The sequence below is a fragment of the Podarcis filfolensis genome (genome assembly GCF_964270895.1).
Source record: "Podarcis filfolensis genome assembly, chromosome: 2".
NCBI classification, from domain to species: Eukaryota; Metazoa; Chordata; class Lepidosauria; order Squamata; family Lacertidae; genus Podarcis; species Podarcis filfolensis.
In genome coordinates this window covers 21,314,406-21,342,229 of record NC_139605.1, presented here as the reverse complement: position 1 = coordinate 21,342,229, position 27,824 = coordinate 21,314,406, and the positions used below count along the sequence as shown (strand labels likewise).

General features: G+C 46.4%; 1 long non-coding RNA gene across 1 annotated transcript; it reads left to right on the top strand.

Annotated features, from left to right (window-relative positions):
* The first annotated feature begins 127 nt into the window (after positions 1-127).
* LOC310757444 lies at positions 128-27,749 on the top strand. The gene is made up of 3 exons (XR_014545213.1): positions 128-256; positions 25,301-25,364; positions 27,296-27,749. It is a non-coding gene; the product is annotated as an uncharacterized lncRNA (long non-coding RNA).
* Positions 27,750-27,824: the final 75 nt, after the last annotated feature.

The following is a 27,824-nucleotide window of genomic DNA, read 5'->3' as shown; positions in this document are numbered from 1 at the left end:
CGCTCAGGGCTGATTTGCTGCCTGGTTATGGCTTGCTGCCTTCACGTTATGCAACGTCATGGTTTAAGCTTCTCTGTGGGCAGCAGCAAGAATTTGGGGGGTGCGGGATGGGGAGAGAGTTCAGGGACCGCCTGGCTGTTCCTGATCTCAGTGGCGCAGAAGGCTTGATCCCAGCAGGAACCCGCCACCTTGTTCCTCCAGAAGCGGGTCTCCGTGTGCTCCTTTCCCAAAGCTCTCTCACCAAAGCTTCATTGAGGTAAGAAGGCCGTGGGGATACGGATAGAGGAAGAGAAGAAGACCGGGTGACACAAAACCTCTAGGCAAGGAAGGAGTGCTGAGGCCCAGCTGTGCTGCGCAGGTTGAATTCTTTCTCAGCTTGGCTCTGCGTTCTGTGACATCTTGCTGTGTCAAGTCTGATTACTCTAATCTTCTACAGGCTTTCCCCCCAGCACCACAAGAAGGGACTCTGCTTAGAAGCTGGGCACTGACAGCATGAAAGCTGCCTTTGTGTGTAGCCCCTGGCAGTCGTTAGGTATATAAGGGGGAGAGGGAAGGGGGGAATGAATTCTTTACATGCCAGGGGAAGCCATCAAGGGAAAACTTCTGCTCATCACCTTGAAGAGCCTGCTGTCCCCGATGCTCCTCTGCCCCTCTTACTCGGCGAGTAGAATGGGAGTGCAAGGAGTTGCACGCCACCAGCCCTTTCTCCAGTGCATGGTGCAGAAGGCGTCTGTCCGCACATAGGGGCATGCACAGCGGGGCAGAATAAGAAAGATCCGTTTCTCTAAAAGGGGCCAGTGTTGTGCTTTTTCTCTGACACGCATTGCCAAAGCCAGGAGAGTTAAATCGAAACCACTGCAGGGAACGGCACTGAAGTCCTTAAAATCATGGGAGCTGCTCATGGGAAAAAGGTAATGCTTTTTCGCTATGTGTTTCTGCTTTGGATGAGATGGCACTGCCTAGCTAGCCATTACTGGAATTAACCAGCTGAGATGGATGTATCGGGGTGGCTTAAGTGCCAAACTGGGTGTTACTTTGATTGCACAGAAGACAGGGCTTAATAATAATAATAATAATAATAATAATAATAATAATAATAATTGCAGGTGCAAAGGAGGTGGCTGTCATCAGGTTCATGAGGAGGAGAGGTTTGTCCCTTCCCTCTCCTCCGCAACAGTGACCCAGATGAATATCCCTCCCTGCACCTGCCCCACACAGCACAACTATGAAGCTTAGGGTGAAAGTTCCCATTTGCACCAAAGGGAGCATTCCTTCCCCCAAGACATCTGGTCCTGGAGGGGGGATTTTGTCTGGATCATGGTTGGAGGAGGTCAGGATAAAGCTCCCCTCCCTGGGTGCTGCAGTCCTGTTCTGATAGCATCCCCGATCCACACATGCACTTAAAGAAAAGGCACAGATCATAGAATCATAGAGTTGGAAGGGCACCCAGGGATCATCTAGCCCAACCCCCTGGAATGCAGGAATACACAGCTGTCCCACATGGGGATCGAACCTGAAACCTTGGCATTGTCAGTGCCATGCTCTAACCAATTGAGCTATCCAGACTGTAAGTGAGCAGTACACAGTTAGTGTAACATGTAGCGCGGCCTTAAGAAGAAGCCACTCTGTGGAATCTGGTCCCACCTAGGACCACTCTGGACATTGTTTTTATTGTACATCCATGATTATTTGTGCTCATGATGGGATCGGGGCAGTTGTACGTGATCCTGCTTTCAATGCTACTTGTGCCTGTTACGAAAAAGGAGCAATGCTGCTGAGTGCTCCAGATGGCTGGAAAGCCAAACAGGATGTTGATGTTTTGGGACTGTACCGTGGGAAGAAGGGACAGTCTATTATGTGCACTGAGCACCGGATGTTAGCTCAGAGTGTCACATGACCCTGTACTGGAAGTACATGGGTGGAGTTTTTCTCTCGCTGCAGCTGGGTATCCTCTAGAAATTTTGTGAGAATCACCTGACCAGATTCAGACAAAATTACTCTGTAGAGACCCTTTTCATATCCCACAAAAATGCCTCTGGCATTCTTTACTCCACCTGGAGCTTCTGTCCTCACATGAGACCCAAAAACCTTGAAATGGGCAACAGAAGGTTTTCTCTGGAACAGTTTCTCAAACTGTTGAGGACAGAGGACATACTCTGCCTGCGTATGAGGTGCTGTCTCCGTGGGAAGAAGGGACAGTCTATTATGTGCACTGAGCACCGGATGTTAGCTCAGAGTGTCACATGACCCTGTACTGGAAGTACATGGGTGGAGTTTTTCTCTCGCTGCAGCTGGGTATCAGAGAGTGCAGACATGTTGTTCTCTGCACTGAGGAAAGACAGAAATAAAGGCATGTAAATACATTTCTGTCTGTCTCTTTCCCCTCCCTGGGGATGGCAGGGAGTGAGGGAGGAGGGATGGTTGTGTTCTTCTCACGTGGAGGAGAATCGGCCGATAAAGACCTCGCCTTGTCTTGCCGGGAGTCGCTGACGGGGAGGTCAACATGGAATCAAAGCCGGGCACCTGGAGAGTGCCAAATTCCTCTGAATGACAAGGCTTGATTCAACAGTGCCATCAAAAGATTTGGGGAAGATATACTGCTTTGCTTCCAGTTTGTGCATGTTCCATAACTTCCTTCTGAAGTTCTGTGATTTTGCATACCACAGTTGATGTTCCAGTTTATTTATTGTCCCACGATTGCTGCGCTACAGAGTGCCCTCCAGATGGCAATAGTGGTACAACATTGGGGAAGCATCACAGAACAACTAATACCGTAACAGGGAATGATGTGTGGATGATCAAGTATGAACCCACCACTAATTTATATTCTGCATCCATAACCTGTTCCAAAATACATGGGCAACCCCTTGCAATTAATCAGATAGATAAAACATCCATCTTTCAGGGGGCGGGGAGTAGCTGTGATAGTTCAGTCAGTAGAGCATGAGGCTCTTAATCTCACGGCCATGGGTTCAAACCCCACATTGGGCAAAAGTTCCTGCACTGCAGGGGGCTGACCCAACAACAGCAACACATTTAAACACAAACAACAACAACACCTAACTAACATACTCACAAATGGTTTCCCATTAATTTTAGTCTCATGAAATTCTTTTTGGTTAAGTTTAATCAAATGGGAATTAGTTTCAGGAGGGCGGGCAGGGGGGGAATACTGAACTCAACTGCCTTAAATAGAAATGTGTGTTTACTTTCATTGTGCTTGCCAGACACTGTTGAACTACAACTCCCATCATCCCTGAACATTGGCTGACTGGGCTGATGGGAGTTGGAGTGAACCACAGCTGGAGGGCCACAGGTCTCTCATCCCTCACTTACAATTATTATTTGGATTTATTATTTCATTATTACTACTTTTTCTGCTAATGCACTCATAGTTTAAAATAGTGCCTACATTAGCTATACTGAATATGTTCTGTGTATGGCTCTGCTAATGTTTACATGGCTGTTGGTTTGTACGTATCTTTATGACAAAAAGAAAGAAAGAAAGAAAGAAAGAAAGAAAGAAAGAAAGAAAGAAGAAATAGTGTCAGTTACACAAGATAAAAGAGGGAAAGTGATGGGAAGGGAAATAAGGGACAGCCAGGTTCCCTGGCCGCTGATGGAGGCACTTCAGGAGAGGAAGAGCCAATTGGCCATTGGCACTGGCCAAGCACAGGAAGAGAGGCTTTTCCAGTCTCACTACTCTCTCTGCCCAGCCTGATGAAATAGCTGCTAATGGAGATAATTCCAGGAACAGTGGAGCAACAAGCAAATTAGTCCCGGTCAAGCCAATGGACAGGACCTTGCTATTTCCTCTCTCTTTTTAAGTACTGTCAGTGGTGGAGGAAGCCGCTGGGGCACCCGGAGCGGCAAATATGATGTACACCTGGGGGCAGGGCAATCCACCCACAGAGGCAGGGCAATCCACCCATGGGGGTACACTGATCCTCCCGGGGGTGCCATCTGCGGCGCGCTGATCATCCCGGGGGTGCCAGCACCGCCCGCCGATCACACAAATACGCCCAGAGTGAGGCACTGGAAGCTGGGGATGCGAGCGCCGCCCACCAGGTGGGTACGAATGCCACCTGCTGGGGGGGTGCATCCCCGACAGCCAGCGCCAGGGGTATGAGTGCCACTACGCCAATCTGCCCCGGGAGGATTTTGTCAAAAAACCCACCAAGGCATGGCACCCACTCCCCCTGCCCCAACCTTCGTCCGCCAGTGAGTACTGTATTGCTATTTGCTCACCACTTCCAGGTGGCGCTGTGGGTTAAACCACAGAGCCTAAAACTTGCCAATCAGAAGGTCAGCGGTTCGAATCCCCACAACGGGGTGAGCTCCCGTTGCTCGGTCCCTGCTCCCGCCAACCTAGCAGTTCGAAAGCACGTCAAAGTGCAAGTAGATAAATAGGTACCGCTGTGGCGGGAAGGTAAACTGCGTTTCCATGCGCTGCTCTGGTTTGCCAGAAGCGGCTTAGTCATGCTGGCCTCATGACCCAGAAGCTGTACGCCGGCTCCCTCGGCCAATAAAGCGAGATGAGCGCTGCAACCCCAGAGTCGGCCACGACTGGACCTAATGGTCAGGGGTCCCTTTACCTTTACCTTCCCTGAATAGTGATGTATTCTGGGTGCAGCTCCACATGGATTGAGAATGCCTTTGATCTCTCTGTGTTAAAAAATCTCCTACTAGTCCCTTATCTTTATTCAGCTTCCCTCCTTTTTTCACTTTGAAGGAGAGAGTTATTTTAAACAAAAGCCTATTAGGACGGCCTGCCATCCCGATCTGACCTAATCCCATTGTCTGGTGTCTTCGTTCTTTCTTAATACTGTTTACCTGTCAAGGACCTTCATGTTCTCTCAATGCATCAAGTGCCTTAGCCCTTGTGCGAAGTCCCTGCAAATTCTTTTTTCAATTACAATTGACATATAAGCTGATTGGGATAGAGGGAAGACTATGGAGAAGAGACTCGGGTAATATTTGTACTGCTTCTCACTCCTTTTCGGTTTGTTTGCTTTAAGGGGGGCAGATGTTCACTCTTGCACAGGTGAAATGGAATATGTAGGCTTCAACCCCTGCAGAAAAGGCTTGCAAGGTGTTGAACACTGCTGCTGAAGGGAAGGGGGAGGGAGATATTCTTGCTGGGTGTGTGCAACATTTCTTCCCCTATACATAAAAATCTAAGGCTATCGTCATGCTCTGCAGTTCATGTGGCCACTGGGCAGGAGATCAAGGAAGCATTGTTTTGTTTTTTAAAAATATTTTATTATATACAATGCACACACAACATTACAACTACAACCATTCAAATACCGACAACACAAAAATACAAACATAAATGTTACACCTACTTCCCTCCACCAGTGTTTGTCATTTCTTATGTTTATTATATTCTTATTTATATTGCAATTTGTAACTCTCATCTTTAATATTGTTATTTAACTAATATTTTGTTTTCTGGATCAACTTTACCAGCTTAATCTAGACATATCAGCATGTTGTCAAGGAAGCATTGTTAATAAGCAGATGATGCTTCTTTTCTGGAACTGTGCAGTAACTTCAGTCACCAGTGACTTTATAATAAAATCAGTTCCATGGTAGATGCTGGAACCCCAGAAACATATCACTGCTCTGAGATTGTGGTGCGTGTAGCAATATCCACAAGTTTCCCCCTCATACATACTGAAACTGTTTTGTAGTCATTCTCCCCTTCCACGGAGAACTATATAATTTGTGGAGTAGGGTATGGATCTGGGGATCAATAACAGAGAATTAGATCCTGCATTAGCCATTTAAGATAGCACAGCACACTAAACTCTCTCATATCTATGTATCTTAAAATGCAATCCTATGCACACTTACTTGGGAGTGAGCCCTAACAGATTCATCCAACCCTAACTTCTTTCACCACACTCACTCCAGTGTTATTTTCTTGAAGTCAGTGTTCTTCACCCTTGGGTCCCTAGATGTTGTCAGACTACAACTCCCATCATCCCCAGCTGGTTTAGCACAATGGTCAGAGGCGGTGGGATTTTGTGCTTCATTTCTCCTGCTTATTCTCGGTCATACAGCACCCTATCCCATACCCTCCAACATTTCTCTGATGAAAATAGGGATGTATAAAACATATGCATATACATGCATATATAAAACATATATATAAGACATATATAAAAACATGATTAAACATTAAACATTTTAAAACTTTCCTATATAGCCTTCATATGGCTTGTGGGTCTCATAACTCAATACTTTTCAACGTTTATCAAATGAAAATAGGGACATCCTACCATATCCACTGACCAAACAGCGGGAGGCAGTGGAAGACAGGAGTGCCTGGTGTGCTCTGGTCCATGGGGTCACGAAGAGTCGGACACGACTAAACGACTAAACAACAACCATATCCACTAGGGACGCGGGTGGCGCTGTGGTGTAAACCACTGAGCCTAGGGCTGGCCGATCAGAAGGTTGGCGGTTCGATTCCCTGCGATGGGGTGAGCTCCCGTTGCTCGGTCCCTGCTCCTGCCAACCTAGCAGTTCGAAAGCACGTCAAAGTGCAAGCAGATAAATAGGTAGCGCTGTGGCGGGAAGGTAAACGGCATTTCCGTGCACTGCTCTGGTTTCGCCAGGAGCGGCTTAGTCATGCTGGCCACATGACCCCGAAAAACAGTCTGTGGACAAATGTCGGCTCCCTTGGCCAGTAAAGCGAGATGAGCGCCGCAACCCCAGAGTTGTTTGCAACTGGACTTAACTGTCAGGGGTCTTTTAACTTTAGCTTTCCATATCCACTAACATTTCGCAGATGAAAATAGGGATGTCCTAAGGAAAAGGGGGACATTCTGGGATCAAATCAGAAATCAGGGCAGCTTCTGTAAATCTGGGACTTTCACTGGAAAATAGAGACACTTCACTTGGAAGATCTGCTATTCCTCTTTATCATCTCTGAACATCATATTTAATTGTGGGATGGAGGGAATTGGTCACCCTAAATGAGTCTGGGAGGAATTTCCAAAAGACGGAAATGTTTTTGTTTTGTTTTTTGCGTTTTTGTAAAAAAACAAAACTCAACAACTTTCGGGGAGTCCTTTTTGAAATATGGCAACCCTAGTTGAACGTTTTTCATCCCAACTACAAGAATGCATGTTCCTCAATTTGTAATGGGTAAAAAGAAGTAGGTAGGGGTAGGAAAAGCAGACAAGAGATCAGTGTTTGTGGCCTGCCAAACAGAGGGCAGCTTTAGAGCATGAAAGGGAAAGGCCTCTTTTCATTCAGAGGAGCAGGCAAAGGAGAACCCTCAATGTTTCCAGGGGATTAGCATGTAATGCCAGCTACTTAGGCAGCTGGGTCATGTGTTTGTGCCAGAGTTCCAGGGCCTGGGACGGCATCTACTTTAAAGAGAAAGGGACAGAGGTGCCGTCGCTTAAAAGGCTAAGCCATTCACATGCCCTTCTCTTAACTTACTTTTATACATTTCTCATGTGGAAAGCGAAGGCGAACAATGGGGAAAGAGCTCCGCCAGTGGGGCAGGAAGGTGGGCTCAGAACTGATTTTCAACTTGTGCCGACCTGCTTGGTTTCTGAGGAGCATTTGGCACGGTGGAGATATTATTGCTGTGGCATAGCAACTGTTAGAGGCCGAACCAGGAGCTGGGCAATGTGGGCATGCGCCCAGAGTTTTTAGGCTGCAAAGGGGCCTGGTCCAGTACTTGCTGCCAGCCAGAGTGAGAGCTCCATTTTGTGTTTTCCTCTAGAAGGTTATAGGAGAAGAGAGGCACACATGGTGTATCACTTGGAAGTTCTGTGTGGCACTGTTTAATGAATGCTGGCATGGACTTAGGACCGCTCCGGAGTGGTAACTTTGTAGGGGCAGGGGTCATGGGTGGATACTGTAACACAATAATAGTGCACTAGTAGGGACGCGGGTGGCGCTGTGGGTTAAACCACAGAGCTTAGGACTTGCCAATCAGAAGGTCGGCGGTTCAAATCCCCACGATGGGGTGAGCTCCCATTGCTCGATCCCTGCTCCTGCCAACCTAGGAGTTCGAAAGCACACCAAAAAGTGCAAGTAGATAAATAGGTACTGCTCCGGTGGGAAGGTAAACGGCGTTTTCGTGCGCTGCTCTGGTTCGCCAGAAGCGGCTTAGTCATGCTGGCCACATGACCTGGAAGCTGTATGTCGGCTCCCTTGGCCAATAAAGCGAGATGAGCGCCGCAACCCCAGAGTCGGTCATGACTGGACCTAATGGTCAGGGGTCCCTTTACCTTTACCTAGTGATGTTTTCCCAGTAGTAATGTATGGAAGTGAGAGCTGGACCATATAGAAGGCTGATCGCCAAAGAATTGATGCTTTTGAATTATGGTGCTGGAGGAGACTCTTGAGAGTCCCATGGACTGCAAGAAGATCAAACCTCTCCGTTCTGAAGGAAATCAGCCCTGAGTGGTCACTGGAAGGACAGATCCTGAAGCTGAGGCTCCAATACTTTGGCCACCTCATGAGAAGAGAAGACTCCCTGGAAAAGACCAGAAAAGATGGAGGGTGCAAGGAGAAGGGGACGACAGAGGACGAGATGGTTGGACAGTGTTCTCGAAGCTACCAGCATGAGTTTGACCAAACTGCGGGAGGCAGTGGAAGACAGGAGTGCCTGGTGTGCTCTGGTCCATGGAGTCACGGAGAGTCGGACACCACTAAATGACTAAACAACAACAAGTGGGCTTCCCTTCCTTACGAAGACAGTGTCAGGTGGACTGAGCAGACGAGACCAAGAGTGGGTCCTAGAAGGCAGTTTCTGCACGTGTTTTTAGATGGAAGTGAGGGGCAGATGGGGCTCATCACCGTGGGAAGGTAGCCCATCTAGGAGAAGGGAAACTCTGCTCTTAAACCTCTGCTGCATTGTGGGATGTCTTCAGAAGGAGAAAGGGCTAAGGAGCAGAGCCGTCTTTCCTATTGGGCTTACTCACGCATTGCGCCGGGGTGCTGGCTTCTCAGGGGCGCCCAATGAGTGGGGGAGCTGCGTGGCTTTGCCGGCAGCCTCCCCTTTCCCTGCACACCCGCCAGCTGTGCCCCGTCAACCATATGGCTGGCGGGTATGCAGCTTGCCTCCCAAGCCTCCGTGAGAGGAGAGCGCTCCTGGTAGAGGCTTAGGATAGAAGCTGCGCCCTGCCAACTATATGGCTGGCAGGCGTACAGCTTCCTTCCCATGCCTCTGTGGGAAGGATCCCCACAGAGGCTTGGGGAAAGGTCAACAACTCTGGGAAATGGGGGGGGGGACCGCCGGAGGGATATTTGAACCATGGCGCCGGATATGCTTAAGACAGTCCTGCTAAGGAGTACGGTAAGCCCTACACAAATCCAGAGTGGAATCCCTAAGACGGTCAAATAGCACCTTGTACACCTCCTCCCGGCAATTCCTGAAGCCAAGCAGGTGCCAAATGTGTTTCTCTGCTTTCCTTCGGACCACGTCAATGAGGCTGACAGGAGTGTCTTGTCACCTGGGCAGCCCAGGACCTCCATACACAGTGCCCAGGCTTGTGCCCCAGGGAGGTCACTCCAGCACTGCTATTCAGTGGTGTAGCGAGGGTTGTCAGCACCCGGGGCAAGGCAAGTAATTTGCGCCCCCTAACCCGTGGATTTTAGCAGGGGGCAGAGAGCTGCGAGTACGAGCGCGCCCCCCCAGATGTTGCGCCCGGTGCGGCCGGCCCCCCCCTGCACCCCCCACGCTACGCCACTGCTGCTATTGTAGCAGTTTGACTCCACCCTGTGGTTTTTCATACGCAAATAAATCCAAGCTGCTTACATTTCCCATTTTGAATAATGTATCTCAGATTTCTGCTGATCCCCCTTCCCTGTAAAAGTAGCCCCTTGCAGTTCCAGAGGGTTCCCAGTTCCTCCAGAATTGCTATTCAGGGTGCACAAAGTCCTGCTGTGGGGAAAAGGAGAGACAAAAGCCTCACTGTGCGAGCCCAACTCCACTAACGGTCTCTATGGCAGGCATGAAACAAAAAGTTTAATCATTTATCCGCTGCTACTTCTGAGGGCCAGCTGGCTGGCTGTGTGGCCAGCAGGTGGCAGTGCAATAATGTTATTGTTTCCATATGTCTGCTGGTATGGCCAGCTGCAGAGGCTGTAAAACAGGGGTCAGCAAACTTTTTCAGCAGGGGGTCCCTCAGACTTGGTGGGGGGCTGGACTATATTTGGGGGGGTGATGCAAGAGCACCATGAGCCCTGGTGGCTGCTTACCTGTGTCTTGCAAGCGGCAATGGCTGGCGGTGGCGGCGGGACAGTGAGCGGTGCACAAAAGGGCTCCGGAGTGCGGCCGCTTAAAATGGTGGCCGCTCGAGCACTGCTGCTGTTGGCACCAACAAAGCCCAGTCCCCTTCCTCCTCTAGGCAGGGCGGGGAGAAGCCAGGAGGAGGGAGGGAGGAAGCACTGGCGCCGCTGCCGTGGGAGGGAGAGTGAAAGAGCGTGCACGCTGGCAATCCACGCGGAGATTCCCGGACCGTCCGCAGGCTGGATCCAGAAGGCATTTGGGACTGATCCGGCCCACGGGCCTTAGTTTGCAGACCCATGCTGTAAAACGTGTCAACTAGCTGGGAATCCCTCAGGTATAGAAACAGAAGAGAGCCTTATGGGACTTCCTGGAGTCACACATAAGCCCCCCAAACTGACAGAAATACACTTACTTTGTACGGCAGTTATCTGGAACTATAATTCTGAGGGAACCTTTGTAGGCCAAAGAGGTAGCCCAAATGGCAGTGTTATACATTCCAACATTTCTCCAATGAAAATAGGGACGTCCTATTGTGAAATGTGCAGCTGTTGCACATTTCTACACCTACCTGTAGATCAGGTTATTAACAACTAAACTGCTGAAGCGTCAAGCAGGCAAAGAGGACCTCTTTCACTTTTCCCTCCCCCTGAAGCTTCAATAGGAGTGCCCTGATAGGCAAAAGCAGTAATTAACAAGCCATATATCAGAGGTGAGCAGCAGCCAACCTAGTGTGCTGGGGTCCTTGCAAAGAAAGTTGGATTGATGGACTTTGGTCTGTTTACTGTTTGGAGCAAGAGCACATTCTCGGGGTCACTGATTAGCTAGGCCTTTATACCCTACGCATATTGTAAAGTGCCCTGCGATCCTTAGATGAAGGGCAGTATCGGAATGCAATAAATAATAATAGTAATGTTGTTATAGATCTAGGGTACCAAAGTCCGTTAGCGAACAGTAGACCTTAATGAACAGTAGTATTTAGATAGCATTTGGCATATTGGAGGGAAGATTCCAGGCCAGTGGAAAAACACAGGCTAAGCTTCCTTTCCAGGCCAGGGCCTCAGCTGGGATAGAGGCTGTTAACATGATAAAAGGTGTTGATGCCCCATCCCAGAGGAATCCTTGGGTCTGTGCAAGATGGAATCCCAGTAATCCCAGTCAGGAGGAGGAGTTACACCATGTCATTACCAAGGAGGGAAGTTTAGTCTGAAGACTATCCCTGCCTTTGGGTCTGGCCGTGACCAGAAGGATACAGGTATCGAGAAACACGTCCCATGTGACACACAAGCATGTTTTAAATTCACAAAGCAAGAATGTATACTCTTAAGCTGTGATCCTATACACATTTACATGGATGGGAGCAAGTCCCACTGATTGTAGTAAGGCATGCTTGCAAATACAGTGGTACCTCAGGTTACATACGCTTCAGGTTACAGACTCCGCTAACCTAGAAATATTACCTCGGGTTAAGAACTTTGCTTCAGCGTGAGAACAGAAATCATGCAGCGGCGGCACGGTGGCAGCAGGAGGCCCCATTAGCTAAAGTGGTGCTTCAGGTTAAGAACAGTTTCAGGTTAAGAACAGACCTCCAGAACGAATTAAGTACTTAACCCAAGGTACCACTGTAATGCAACTGGCTGAAACAGAGACCAGGGAGTGCTTGCTCCATCTTCCATGTGACAGCCCTTCAGATCTTTGAAGCTGGCTCTCATATCTCCTCTCAGCCTCTTCTTTTCCAGGTGATGTTTATATAAACCACAGACCATGGGCAGATATACCCCTTTTCTTTCACTGTGCAGTGTGCTTTAGTCAACTTTTGCCAAACTAACACCCCAAATACTTGTATTCTGCTGGTCTGGCAACCAACATGAACAGCGAAAGAGGATAAACTGGCGATGGGACCACTTGGCCGTTTGTCATGGAGCCTGCCATGACACCATGGTAACAGGACACTGTGATAAAGCCTGTTAATGAGGCATTGTGCCTGGTGTCAATATGAAATCATAACTTCCCTGCTATTAAAAACCCATCAGGGTTGTTGTTCATTTTGCAAAGCTCAGCCAGAAACTTTGTAGGACTATTCCCAGCTTGTCCTCTCTTGAACCAGTTACTTCCCAGCATAGAAATTAGGAATTTTTTCTTTCTCTCAAAGATAGATAATGCAGCATTACAACAACAAGCACTCATGGCTCTGAAGAGCATTGTGTCATATGATACTAGTTGAAAACTATTGTGTGTTGAGGTCAGGGAATAAAGGTAATATAATATTTCTGTCTTACTCAAAAAATAAGCAGATGCCTCACTTTACACTTCTTTGCCTGCGAAGCTGGAGACAGGAAGGACAAAACAGGAGACACTTTGGCAAGCTGACAAAGGGATGAGCAGAAAAATCTTTGAGTTCTGGGGCTATAAGTCAATGTGAAGAAAACTAAGACAATACATGGAAGAGCAAAACCGGTCCCCCCCAAACTCTTCATGCTACATGCAGGACAGTGAAATGGGGGCTGGGGGGGTAGATGGGTTTCACTGCAAATTATTGTGGGGAAGGTGAAATTTTCCTACCGTTTTCTCAGAGAACTGTACTCTGCAAAATTACTTTTCATATTGAATTAAACTCTGTGATATGATGATGATGATGATGATGATGATGATTTTATTTATTTATACCCCATCCATCTGGCTGGGTTTCCCTAGCCCCTTTGGGCGGCTCCCAACAGAATATTAAAAACACAATAAAACATCAAACATTAAAAACTTCCCTAAACAGGGCTGCCTTCTGATGTCTTCTAAAAGTCAGGTGGTTGTTTATTTCCTTGATATCTGACGGGAGGGTGTTGCACAGGGCCGGCGCCACTACTGAGAAGGCCCTCTGCCTGGTTCCCTGTAACCTCACTTCTCGCAATGAGGGAACCGCCAGAAGGCCCTCGGCGCTGGATCTCAGTGTCCGGGCTGAACGATGGGGGTGGAGACGCTCCTTCAGGTATACAGGACCTATAGCATTCAGGTCCTGCTTGTGGGTTTCCTAAAGACATCTGGGTGACCACTTTGGGAGCAGGATGCAGGTCTGATCCAGCAAGACTCTTAGTCTTACATTTAACACAATTTGATGGGAATCCATTTTGGAGCTGGTACCCAAACAACCTGTAGCACTTGGGGATGGGGAGGTTAAAGACTCTGCTTTATTGTGTTGTCTAGTTTGGGGCCTAGCTCACTGTGGACAGTACACCCTAGAAACAGTGAGCCCTGCTGGGAAGCCAAGGCTGTTGCCTGCTCTTCTTTGCTTTCTATGCTTTGAGCTGCCTTCCTTTCCATTAGCATCGTTCTCATCTCTCTTCTTTTGCCACCCCCGTCCTTTGTGCTCAGGATGCCTCATCCTTATCTTTGCTGTGACATGAAACCATTCACTTGCCATTCTTTATAAAGCTGAAGGGAACTTAAAGAAGCTGAGTGAGAGACAGCAGTCAATGATCTTAGCCTTTTGGCTAAGCACCAGCTGACAGATCTTGCTGCCAAAGACTGATGGCTCCTCTGGCTTAAAAATCGCCACCAAAAATGACCTCCTTTGAAGCCAGTGACAGCAGCATAATAGCCCTTGTATTTTAGAGTGCTTCAGAGCCGCTTGCCAATTCTCGGGTGAGGAGACTCACGCAACGGACTTCACATGTTCTTAGCCTGACACCCATGAGACGCTTGTCTCCTCTGTGGCCCTGTCTAGCAGTGCATTCTGGGAAATCATCCAGGACCTGATATCGAGAGAGAAACATCCTTGATTTCTTTCAAATCCGACTAAGCCAAAATTAATCAGGATATATTTTCTGACAAATTTTTGGAAAAGAGTGTTCCCTTTTATTTATTTATAAGCTTTCTCGCTGGCCCTTCACCATAAGGTCCCAGTGATATAATACATAGTTACGAAAACAAGTGCAGTGTGTTCCTACCAAAACGGAACATTGTAAATACAGCAAAATTAATGGGTCTACAGAAGAAACTCAAAATATTTTAACTGCCAAAGGTCAGGGTAAAGAGGCGTGTCTTCAGCATATGGCAGAAGCTGTGCAGTGAAAATGCTAGATGTGGATCTGTGAGGAGGGAATGCCACAATTTATGGGGTGCCACAGAGAAAGCTGTCTGTCTCCCAGGCTGTACTTCTGAGGGTGGTGGAACTTTTGTCGAGTTGCTTCTGAAGGAAAATTCAAGTCCTGCCCTGGAGAATATAAGGGGGTGGGAACATAAGAGCTCTCTTGGATCAGACCCAACATCCTGTTCTCACTATATTCTGCAAAATGGCTTTCCACATTTCTTCATCCATTAATTTTGGACACAATGAGGATCCAGTTTTTAGTAATGTTCAATATTATTTTTAAATCATTGAAGGAAGCAATGGGTTTGTCCCCACTGCTCCTACCAGTTTCCAGCCCCTCCTCCCACTCCTTCTTTCAATCAACCAGCATGAACCAACATTAGAATTTCATTCAGTGTTAAGTGAGCTGAATTTTTTTCAAAAGAGGGTTTTTCTGAGGAAAAGCTGTTGGAAAATTCCACCTCCTCACCCAAGAATATTCAGCTAAATGCCCCACTATTAATGATTTTGCTGCTCGCAGAAATAGTCCACGATGTGGAGTAATCCTGTAGAGGTCTACTTAGAAGTAAGTGCCACTGAGTTCAAAGAGTCTTCCGCCCATGTAAGTATGCAAAGGATTGCAACCTTTGCAGTGCAATCCCAGTCATGTTTACTCATAAATCCTACTGAATTCAATTGCGCTTTCTTCAAGGTATGTGGATTTAGGATAAGGTTACCAGATTTTTTTCAATGAATCAGGGACACTTTTCAATTTCAATGGATTTTGTATGGGGACTGATGTGTAAATCCAGGGACTGTCCCCGGGAAATGGGGATGTCTGGTAACCTTAATTTAGAATTATATCTTAAATCTCTTTCTGACTGGTAATTTAAGGTGCAATCCTACACCCACCAATCCAGAAATAAGTCCTATTGAACAAAATAGGACTTACTTAGTACAGTGGTACCTCGGGTTAAGTACTTAATTCGTTCCGGAGGTCTGTTCGTAACCTGAAACTGTTCTTAATCTGAAGCACCACTTTAGCTAATTGGGCCTCCTGCTACTGCAGCGCCGCCAGAGCCCGATTTCTGTTCTTATCCTGAAGCAAAGTTCTTAACCTGAAGCACTATTTCTGGGTTAGCGGAGTGTGTAACTTGAAGCATATGTAACCTGAAACGTATGAAACCCGAGGTACCACTGTAGGCATGTATAGGATTGCTGTGTTTATACATCTTAAGATTTATTAATCACCTCAGTCTCTCCCCAGTTCATGAGATCAGATTTGGAACAGCATAATATAGTGATGGCAACATTATTCTATGCAGACCTGAATCTGTTCAAAGGCACTCCTGCCATGCAGCAATTAAGTTCGCATTATTGGTACTTAGATTATGTGCGGGCTGGCAGCTGGCTTCATCGAAACCGCCTCAATCAAAGCAAGAATGCAACCAGAGATTACTGGTGGCATTCATTCCGTTGAAAGGTGACTCTACGCTAGCCAGGTGTGGGACAATTACCATATGATTAATACTTAGCGTAGGAGAGCAGAGCAGGCATAAAGCTTTGACAATGGCATGGCATGCTCTCTTTCAGGAGAGCCATAAAGCAAGGAACCTGTGTGGAATGCACATTTTGCCACTGGCAAAAATGTAGCGGCAGGGAAAAGACACATGATCCACTACCAAAACAGAACTGAAATGAAATTTCAGCAAATTTCAGAAAGCAAAAACAAATCTAGAGATGCTTATAAAACTCTCGTAACACACACACACACACAGAGAGAGAGAGAGAGAGAGAGAGAGAGAGAGAGAGAGAGAGAGAGAGAGAGACGCATACACACAATTTGCTGGCAAAGGAACATGAGCTACTGAAAAGTTTGCTGGTACAATATTCCTTACACCTGATAGGAACTTAGGAAGCTGTATTATACCAAGTCAGACCATTGGACCTCCTAACTCAGTATTGTCAACACTGATTGGCTGCGGCTCTTCATTATTTCAGACAGGGGAAATTCCCAGCCACACCTGGAAATTGAATATGGGACCCTCTGCCTCCTCCCGTGTGCAGAGGAGGGCAACCAATATGATCAAGGGTCTGGAAAACCAAGCCTTATGAGGAACGGTTGAAGGAGCTGGGTATGTTTAGCCTGCATAAGAGGAAACTGACAGGAGATGTGATAGCCATCTTCAAGTATCTTAAGAGCTGTCACATGGAAGATTGAGCAAGCTTGTTTGGACTCGAACCAATGGCTTCAAGTTACCAAAAAAAGGAGATTCTGACTAAACATCAGGAAGGACTTTCTGATAGTACGAGCTGTTTGAGAGTGGAACGGACTCCCTCAGGAGGTTGTGTACTTTCCTTCCTTGGAGGATTTTAAGCAGAAGTTGGGTGGCCATCTCTCATGGATACTTTAGTTGAGATTCCTGCACTGCAAGGGGCTGGATTAGGTGACCTTTGTAATTCTTTGATTCTATGAAGCAGGTGCTCTACCACTGAGCTATACAGGAGAAATGGTAGGGATACGGCTACCTCCCCTGGCATCTGCTGCCTGAGGCAGTTGCCTCACTCTGCCTAAATGTAGGGCTGGCCCTGTCTTTCATGCACACTTGCCACATTGCAGGTGGCAGGGAGACAAGACACTAAGCCTCAACAGTTGGACAGGCAGGCTTATATATTTGGTCCCAGATTACTTGGGGTCGTGATCCGAAGCACACTGACTAAGGAGTAATTCTGCCATTTAGGTACAATTTCAGAGTAAACGTGGACAGGATCGTGCTGTAAAAAAAACAACCCGTAATCTTGAATTAAGCCTGGAAAGAGTTCACTAACCATTAAAGTAGGAAGAGGCTCACCTCTAATAAAATGCTCCAATAGTTACCATTATATAATAAGTCAATTTCCAAGCACAAAAGCTGGGAGGTTAAAATATCTACCTCAAACATAAGATCTTGTTCATCTCCCCTTAGCAGGAAATACATTCAATACACTTTCACACGCGCAGAACACACATATCCTAGGAGTATATTTTATTAGATTCAGTGTAATATCCTGATTTGATGCTAGTTAATTAACTTGCTCCTGAGAAAGACGAGCCGGCTATGATTCAGCGCAACGGTTTTAACCAGATGACTCGGTGGTGTCACACCACCTCACGTCATGCTGTATATCTCTCCACAGGAAATTTGAAATGTTAGCTCTCAGAAAAACAAGTCGCAAGATCGATTTGATAGAAGTGAATCATAAAATGGCCAAGTGCTCCCTGCACACACCATTTTCCCTGTGCTTTAGTAGCTCTGCCATAGGTCAGCCCTGTTAGTATTTTTTAAAAAATCTATGCCACCCTTCCACATTTATGCGGCACACAAGATAAAAAATAGAGATTAGATAGATAGATAGATAGATAGATAGATAGACAGACAGACAGACAGACAGACAGACAGATATAGATATAGATAGATGATAGATAGATAGATAGATGATAGATGATAGATGATAGATAGATAGATAGATAGATAGATAGATAGATAGATAGATGATAGATAGATGCTTTTATATTTGTTGGAAGCCACCCAGAGTGGCTGGGCCAACCCAGTCAGATGGGCAGGGTACTACTACTACCACTACTACTACTACTACTACCACTACTACTACTACTACTACTACTACCACCACCGTATTTTTCTCTCTATAAGACACACTTTTCTCCTCCTAAAAAGTAAGAGGGAATGTGTGTGCGTCTTATGGGGCGAATGCAGGCTGTGCAGCTATCTCTGAAGCTGCGACAGCCACGCAAAGCCTCTTGATCACAGCGGGATAGCCACGCTTAAGTCCTTCGCTGAAGGGGCTGCGCAAAGCGGGGGGAGAAATGGAAGGGGCCCCATCCATTTCTCCTCCCGCTTTGCTGGAGAGGCAATGCGCAGAGAGGGAGAGAATATTTTTTTTCTTGTTCTCCTCCTCTAAAACTAGGTGCATCTTATGGTTGGGTGCGTCTTACAGAGCGAAAAATACGGTAATTTGCAGCAATAAAATCATTAGTTTTAACAGTTTAAAAGCCTGATAAAGTAAGACCTTCACCTGCATCAGGCAAGTCTTCCAGGGGGCAGAATTTCATTAACAGGGAGCCAAAATTAAGAAGTCCCTTTCCTCAGATATCACCCACCTCACTTGTGGCAGCAGGAGCACTCAGAAAAACGCCTTCACAGCGGAGCTAGGGGGCCTAGCTCCTCCTAAATATTCTCTGCCCCCCTCATTTTTCTACATACAAATTATTAAATCAACCAGAAAGCCTTTGTTTGAAAGGTCCTTTGTCGTGGTATCTTCTCTCTCTCAGGAAGCCAAGCAAGCCATCCATACCCCCCAAGCAAGCTTGCAGCAGTGTGTGTGTGAGGGGGGTGGATTTGGTTTATATTTCATTTCTTTGACCACAAGGCAAAGGCAGGGGCATTGAGCAGGAGGACTCAGCAGTACATCTTTCCCCCTAGAATGACTAGCAATCCTATACTCCCAGGGTTGTATTGAGCTCACTCCTACTCAGAGTAAACCCACTAAAACTGATGAATCTTAGTTTGTCGTGTCTATTAATTTCAGTAGGTCTGAGGTAGCAGTTCCCTCCCCACAGCTGGCACCTCCATTGTGTAGTTTTTGCCGAATACTGAACACAAACCTCGTCATGCAGTAATTCAGATACCAGTTCAGTATATTCCACTATAGTGGGGAAGACTGTGACTGAATGGCCTGTGTGCCTGCTCAGTTGCCCTGGTGCATAACTGTTGATGGGCAACTTCACTTCTGGTGTTTATTTTGCCTTTAAACCAGAATTGGACCAGGCAGCCCTTCAAACAGAAGGCCACTTTAGTAACCAGCTGTTTAAGAATTGGTAAGATACGATTCCACTTATTAGTCCTAGCTTTGCAGTAATACATACCAGAGATGTAAATACCAATTGGTTTAATTAGTTTGGATAATTAACTGATTACTTAATTGCAGAATAAAAATGGATCTATAACCAGATGTAAACAAGGATGGGGCTCCCTTTCGATTTGTCTAAGAGATGGAGTTTTAGTTGAAATCCCCAGAATGTCCCGCTTTTCCTTAGGACGTCCCTATTTTCATTGGAGAAATGTTGGAGGGTGTGGAGTTATGTGACCCCTGAGCCAAGGAGATGACGTACAACCATTAGAATACATCTGAAGGCAACCCTATGTGGGGAAATGTTTGATGGGGTTTTGTTTGGTTTTGTTTTTTTAGTATGTTGGAAGTCGCCCAGAGTGGTTTGGGCAACCCAGTCAGATGGGTGGGGTTTGAATAATAAAATTGTCGTTGTTCAACAGAACATCCCTATTTTCATTGACAGCATCTTAAAGAGCAGATACATCACCTTGCTGACAAAGGTCCGTATTGTTAAAGCTATGGTTTCCCAGTAGTGATGTATGGAAGTGAGAGCTGGACCATAAAGAAGGCTGATCGCCGGAGAATTGATGCTTTTGAATTATGGTGCTAGAGGAGACTCTTGAGGGTCCCATGGACTGCAAGAAGATCAAACCTATCCATTCTTAAGGAAATCAGCCCTGAGTGCTCACTGGAAGGACAGATCCTGAAGCTGAGGCTCCAATACTTTGGCCACCTCATGAGAAGAGAAGACTCCCTGGAAAAGACCTTGATGTTGGGACAGATGGAGGGCACAAGAAGGGGACGACAGAGGACGAGATGGTTGGACAGTGTTCTCGAAGCTACCAGCATGAGTTTGACCAAACTGCGGGAGGCAGTGGACGACAGGAGTGCCTGGCGTGCTCTGATCCATGGGGTCACGGAGAGTCAGACACGACTAAGCGACAACAAATTTTCACTGGAGAAATGTTGGAGGATATGCTAGCAGTTCCCAAAGTACTTTGGGGGAAGTGTTAATGGTGTGGATGTGATCTTCATTTACATAAACAAGATTAGTTTCTATGTTGCAGAAAGGCGTTTTTGTGTGTGTGTGCTTTTTGCAAGCAATGTGTATATTTCCTTTCAATATGTGGTCTGAAACAGATAAAAAGGAAACGGCCGTGAGATGTCCTCCTCCACGGAAGCAGCTGTTCTCATTGTGCTGAGATATTTAATATAGATACAAACAGGGACAGAAGCAGTACGCAGTGTGCCTTTTAGCCAACAAGCATTATTTGACGAGCTAAGTGAGACCCTGCATTCTACTTGCGGGCAAAAAGAAAAAGTCTGAACAAAGGGAAAGTGTGCATCTGCTTTGTCACAATATTTGGTGTTCGTTTTTTATATCACAAATATCCATAGTCAGTAACTAGGAGACCTTGGGGACAAATCCACCTCTTACCCACTAAGTGTTGCTGCATCGACTCCAGTTGCTGTCATCAGTGCTGTTTTTCCTTAAAAAAATTAAATGTTTAGGGGTATTCTCATTTTCCTACTCATATTGAAATACTGCCCCTCAATGAAGCCAAACTTAGATTCATAAAATGTTTAGGGGCATGCGTACCCCCAGAAAAAAAGCACTGGCTGTCATTAAAAACAAAAGAGGGGATATTGAAGTAGAGGCAGTGTAGCAATGGAATGACCTCCCTTCTGAGATGTGTCTTACCACAACACTGCTTCTGCTTCACCTACAAGTGAGGACACACTTTTCTGCCCAGGCTTTTGGGGAGGGTTCAGGTGCATGGATGGAATGAGAGCATCTTGTTTGAAGAGTTTGGATTTGATATCCCGCTTTATCACTACCCGAAGGAGTCTCAAAGCAGCTAACATTCTCCTTTCCCTTCCTCCCCCACAACAAACACTCTGTGAGGTGAGTGAGGCTGAGAGACTTCAGAGAAGTGTGACTGGCCTAAGGTCACCCAGCAGCTGCATCTGGAGGAGCGGAGACGCGAACCCAGTTCACCAGATTACGAGTCCACCGTCCTTAACCACTACTTCTGATGCAGTTGCCTCATGGTGTTTTAATAATCTGCTGTTTCATTGCAGATTTTTACAATGGTACTTGCTTAATTTTGCATTTTTTATTTTTTTTTATTTTGATGCACATGTGCTTCCTTCCTGGGACCATCAGGAGGAGAGTAGATAATAAACTCCTCAGGAGTGAGTGAGACTTGGGGTGTTGGCCCATCAGTTTCCACCTCCTTCTCAAAATGCCACTCTGGCAAAAAAAATAGTTACTGACCCTGGAAATTTTGAATTGAGAGGGACTGGATAGGAATGTTTTAACTAACTAAGTAGAAGCAAACAGGCAGGGAGCAAGTAAAGACACAAAGGAATTGCAGGATCAGGAAGGAGCTCACAGAAGAGGCAGGAGCAAGGCAAAGCCATGGAAAAAACAATCTGGGCAGATTCAGGATTATACCTTATATAGAGACAAGGTAGCATAGTGGTTAGAGTGTTGGACTAGGAATGGGGAGCCCAAGTTGAAACCTCCCCTCAACCACGAAAAATACTAGATTAAAAAGAATGGACCTTAAGTTCCTCATAAGAACAGTGGAATATAATGCAAGAGCAAGAGCGTCCAACCTAGGATGGCCGTGAGCCTATGCTAGAGAGGGGAGTCCTCTATTTGAAGGTCTGTCTAGTCCAAATATCAATCAAAGGACCATAAGAAGGAAGACAGAGATGCTGAAGCAACCAATTATCACTTAGCACCTGGACAGCAGACAGTGCAGTCACCTACTTATAGTCTTCCCCACTATGGTGAAATGCATTGCTTTTCGATTTGAATTATAGTAATAATTTCTACATTTACTTCTATACTAGCACACACAGAATTTATGCAAATTGGGGCTCTCAGTTTTTAGCGAAGCATCAGAAAAAAAGAGTTATTTTATGGCGGTGCATAAATGGGCATTGCCCAAATGCCAACCTCTGCTTTCTACTTCCTTTTACAGGTGTTTCCGGTGGGCAGGGGGTTTATTCCCAGGCTGTGCAGTTAGTTCCAGCCGTACTTAATCCAGCCTCAGAAGGAGAGGCCTCAGGGGTGAAGGAGCAGTGGGAAAGTAAGGGGGGGAATAAAGAGGGAGTGAGGAGGCGGTCGAGTGTTGAAACAAGCTAGGAACTGTCTTCCAGAGCTCTGCAACTGTCGAGAACCAGGCCTACCCATTTACTTATCACATTTATAACACCACATTTGTCCTCCAAGGAGCTCAGGGTAGTGTAAATGGTTCTCTCCCCGCATTTTGTCCCCCACAACAACCCTGTGTGAGGTAGGTTTGGCTAAGAGAGAGTGACTGGCACAAGGTCCCTGAGTGGGGATTTGAACCCAGGTCCCAGGTCCCAGTCTGACACTCTTAACCAGGGGTCAGCAACCTTTTTCAGCCATGGGCCGGTCCACCGTCCCTCAGGCCATGTGGTGGACCGGACTATATTTGGGGGGGGGGAATTGAACGAATTCCTATGCCCTACAAATAACCCAGAGATGCATTTTAAATAAAAGGACACATTCTACTCATGTAAAAACACGCTGATTCCCGGACCATCCGTGGGCCAGATTGAGGAGGTGATTGGGCCGCATCCAGCCCACAGGCCTTATGTTGCCTACCCCTGCTCTTAACCAATGCACCACACTGGCTTTCCGGTGTGTGTTCCCTCACGCAGAAGTTACCTATGAGTTCCCTTCGTATCACCAGATAAGAAGAGCACTCTGCGCCTGTGACGTTGGCTCGCATAATTCCTCCGATTTGAAAAGAAACTTTTATGGAACGTTCCATGCCTGGCAAATCAGCAAGGAGAAAGGGTGGAGGGGAGTTTGGCCAAGGTTGCTGCTGCTGCCATCTTGGGACCAAGCAGTATTCATGTTACAGCGTCTCAAGATATCAAGTGCAAGAATCCCAGTCTCAAGTACTATCGCAGGAAGAAGAAGTCCTCTGACTATGAAAAGCATTGTCCGAAGGAGCAGCACCAGATAAACATCACCTAGCAACCAGCAGCGCTGACACACAGTAACCTTCAGGGAGCCCTGGAGAAACACAAAGGCTTTTTGTGCAGAAGCCTTTAAGAGCATAGGTTGGGATTATTTTCCTAATTTAGGTGCCAAATTGGGGTCTTAGCTCGCACAACTTCTGAAAAAAACTGGTTTTTGATATGGAAACCCACCCCTGTTAAACTCTCTGCTCGAGGTTAAACGGGTCGAGGTAACATTCCTCGCTTTGAAGTGGTTATCCCGTGTAAATAAGTAGAATTAATCCAGTGTATGGAAGGATGAGAATTAAAGCTTCCTCTTTCTCATGTTACTGACGGGGGCTGTGGGTGACCAACACATCTGGTGCGCTATAGATATTGTTCGCGCCATCTCCACACCCCAATAATCACATTTACAGGGACACACACTGCCATACACATCTGGGAACTTTATAAACAGAAAGCCCTCAATTTGATAGTACACTAGTTTTGGGTTAAGCAAAGACTTTTTAGTACAAGAAGTTGGGCCTACAACAAAATACTGCAGCATGGAGTATGCCTGTTCGTTTCTTCTCAGCCAGCCAGTCCCATTTTTCAGATCACTCCATTCCATTCCGCTATTCTGCCATCGCTGTTTTCTGTTCCTCTTCCTTCACAGAGACACACACATGTTCTGTGACTTCTGAACATGCTGATTCCCCATTGGGCTGTTGGGAGGGTTCCCCCGTGGGCCTTCTTTCCTCCCAAGACTTCTCTACTTCCCAAATACTTTTCTTGTGTGTGGATGGTGCTGTTTTGGCCATCTCGTTGGGCCCAGGCTTTCCCTGCCCCATAAGGTTAGATGTTTCTGTACATGTTTGATTCCTCTGGCTTTTATATGTTTTAAATGTGTATCTATATTTTACTGGTTTTCAGTTTTGTTTTTGTTTCACTGTTAAATTGTTTGCTTTAGACTGTGCACTGCTTAGCTGTTTGTTTGTTTTTTTAAAAAAAGAATATTAAGAGGTATATGAAAGCTTTTAAGTAAAAAAAAAAATAGGCACATGGGAATATATTAGCTTCTTCCTAATATTAGCTTCTTTCTAATATTTTGGTTCCATGCCAGGGAATTTTTGCAAAAATAAAAGCTGCAATCCTAAACAAACTTGCTAGGCAGCAAGCCCCGTTGAACGCTGCAAGATGTACTTCTGAGCAAACATACATAGGATTGCACTATGAAGCTGTGATTCTCAACTCACCCATAGGAGACTAAACCGCACCAACCAGAGTGCAACCTCTGAGTCAACATGTTTACTAGTGCACTTTAACTTAGGTGCATAACTTTTATTCACAACTCAGAATGCACACTTAGCATAGCAGATACATCATTTGTATACCTTAGGCAGGGGTAGTCAGTGTTGTGGTCTCCAGATGTTGTTGAACCACAGTTCCCATCAGCCTCTGCCAGCATCAGTAATGCTAGCTGGGGCTGTTGAGAGTAGAAGTCCAACAGCTGGAGATCACCATACTTACTACTCCTGAATTAGGGTTTCAACTTTTGATTCACTTGAATGAAAGCACTGTAAAGCCCTAAATGGCCCTGCAGATGTTAGAGCCTGATTTATAATAATAAAACACAGAAAAAGCAATCATTAAAAAACAATCAAACATTGATAAACTTAAAACTATATACATATAGTTTAAAATCATAAAAAACATTAAAACCATACAAAACAGCATGGCACCAGTCCTTTCATTAAAAGCAGCTAGTTCTCAAAAGCCTGGTGCAAGGGCAACAAGGAGGGAGCCAGTCTAGCATCTCTAGGGAGGGAGTTCTAAATCTGCGAGCAGCCACCGAGAAGGCCCTGTTCCTTGTCCCTACCAAGTGTGCCTACCAAGGCAGACTCATTTGAAGGGATATGGTCTTTTAGGTAGCTTTCTTTTCCCCACCTCCCCATTACGTCCCCCCAAAATTCTTAGATCTAGCAAGAACATCCTATAACATTTGGATCAAGCTCTTACCATAACAATACAAGGAGGAGGCTACAATTCAAAGGTTTAAATAAATGTAAATTAAACAATAAACAAATTCTTTCCCTTTTTCCTAGAAAGAATACTCCCTCCAGCCCAAGTGTCACAAGGAAAACGGGAATCATGTTATCAATGGATCGGGTGAGTGTTTGAGATACCTATGAGCCCAGGTGATGGGGACTGCTTCTGTAGCTGGGCCAAAATTTCTGAGACTTTTTCTTCACATTAAGTGTCCCGCCCCCTTCAGAACTTTGGATGTAGTGTTATACTGAGCCAAAGCATTGTTCCATCTAGCTGAGCATTGTCAACCCTGACTAGGAGCGGCCTCGCCAAGGTTTGAGAACATAATGCTGAACGCCACCCCAATCTCCTAACGGTGCAAGATTCCGGGGGGTCCAGACGTGTCTCCTTGGAATGAGGGACAGCAGAGACTGTGGTGTCTGTGGAATATCTGGTTTATTTATACCAATATGCAACCAGAAATATACAGTGGTACCTCGGGTTAAGTACTTAATTCGTTCCGGAGGTCCGTACTTATCCTGAAACTGTTCTTAACCCGAAGCACCACTTTAGCTAATGGGGCCTCCTGCTGCCGCCGCGCCTCCAGAGCCCGATTTCTGTTCTTATCCTGAAGCAAAGTTCTTAACCTGAAGCACTATTTCTGGCTTAGTGGAGTGTGCAACCTGAAGCATATGTAACCTGAAGCGTATGTAACCCGAGGTACCACTGTACTCGGAATCCTGTAGTGGTTTCATGCTCTTTATTGCCGCTTGCAAAACAGTGATTGAATTGCTCCCCAAACCTCAGGCTTTTATATACATTATTTACACAATGAGTCCCATCCGATTGGCTGATTCTGCTTCCCTCCTGGAGCCTGATTGGTCTTCTCCTGCAAGCCAATCAGTTGTTGCATTCTAGGATCCTACTTGCCTATTGTTCTAGGATCCAACCTGAGCCTACAATGGAGGGGCTCACAGCATTAACAACCCAAGAAGACCCTGCTTCTCCCATAGCCACAGCCTTGGATTCAAGCAACAATCAAGCATGTCTCTCCTTCTCACGCTTCTGCCTGCAGCCTGCTTCCAGTCCAGCTCTCTCTCTCACACTGCCTTTTGTCTTTCTCACTACCAGCCAGGCGAGAGAGGGAGGCCCATCCATTTGCCCTTCCTTTATTATACCAGCGATCCATACATAGGGCCGTTACCAAGAAGCTGGCTTGGCTACTTCAACAGTGGAGTCCTCCATTAGAGTGTAACCCTTGCTGGATCCAGGAATTAGAAGATTTCTACTGGATTAGGCCAGTGCCCCATTTAGTCCAGCACCCTTCTCACAGAGGCCAGCCAGGTGCCTGTAGGAAACTCACATGCAGGATCCGAGCACAAGAGCACTCTCTGTTGCAACTGGTGTTCAGAAGCGTTACTGCCCCAGCTGTGAAGGCAGAGATCGTGGCTAGTAGCTCTTTGCTCTAATCCTCTTTTAAAGACATCTAGGTTGCTGGCCGACGCAGGTGGCGATGTGGGTTAAACCACAGAGCCTAGGACTTGCCGATCAGAAGGTTGGCGGTTCGAATCCCCGCAACGGGGTGAGCTCCCGTTGCTCGGTCCCTGCTCCTGCCAACCTAGCAGTTCGAAAGCACGTCAAAGTGCAAGTAGATAAATAGGTACCGCTCCGGCGGGAAGGTAAACGGCGTTTCCGTACGCTGCTCTGGTTAGCCAGAAGCAGCTTAGTCATGCTGGCCACATGACCCAGAAGCTGTATGCCGGCTCCTTTGGCCAATAAAGCAAGATGAGCGCCGCAACCCCAGAGTCGTCCGCGACTGGACCTAATGGTCAGCGATCCCTTTACCTTTACCTTCGGTTTGGTGGCCATCACTGCCTCCTATGGAAACTGAGTTCCATAGTATAACTAGGTGCTGTGCATGAAGATGTGCTTTCTTTTATCTGCGCTGAATCTTCTAGCGTTTGGCTTCAGAGCAGAGTGCAAGCAACCGCAGCAGAGCAGCCTTTCCAAAGTCAAAGTCCTCCATGATATAAGATAGGCAACTTTTTCATTTTCTGTTTCTTTCAACGTAGAGGCAAACACAGAAACGCCGGCAGTGGTTTAATCCCCAATGATGCAACAAGCTGATCGATACAGAAGTGCCTCACCGCCAATTAGTGCGAGAATAAACTCGCATTCTATCTGAAAAGGCTGGCTGCATGCAGAAGGTCCCAGGTTCCCTGGAAAAGTTCTCAGGTCTCAGGTGCTGTGAACTGCCTGAAACCCTGCAGCTGCTGCATGTCAGAGAAGGCAATGGAACATTGGTCTGACTCGGAAAAGACGGCATCATCTCTTCATAGGCAACTACTGACTTTCACTGCGGAACATTAAATGTTCAGCTCTGGTGCTGGAAGTCCATTGGGGAGTTTCTTGAACCTTGTAGTATCATGACCTCACTCTGCCAACAAATGCTTCTGTTTATTTTAAGACATTTCAAGTTCTGCTTTTCTTGGAATGATCAGTGAGGCTTGCACACACGCATAAAAGTAATGTCAACAACAATAAAGCCACAGTAAGAAATCCACATTTTATCTTTTTTCAAAAAAACAAAACTTGAAATAC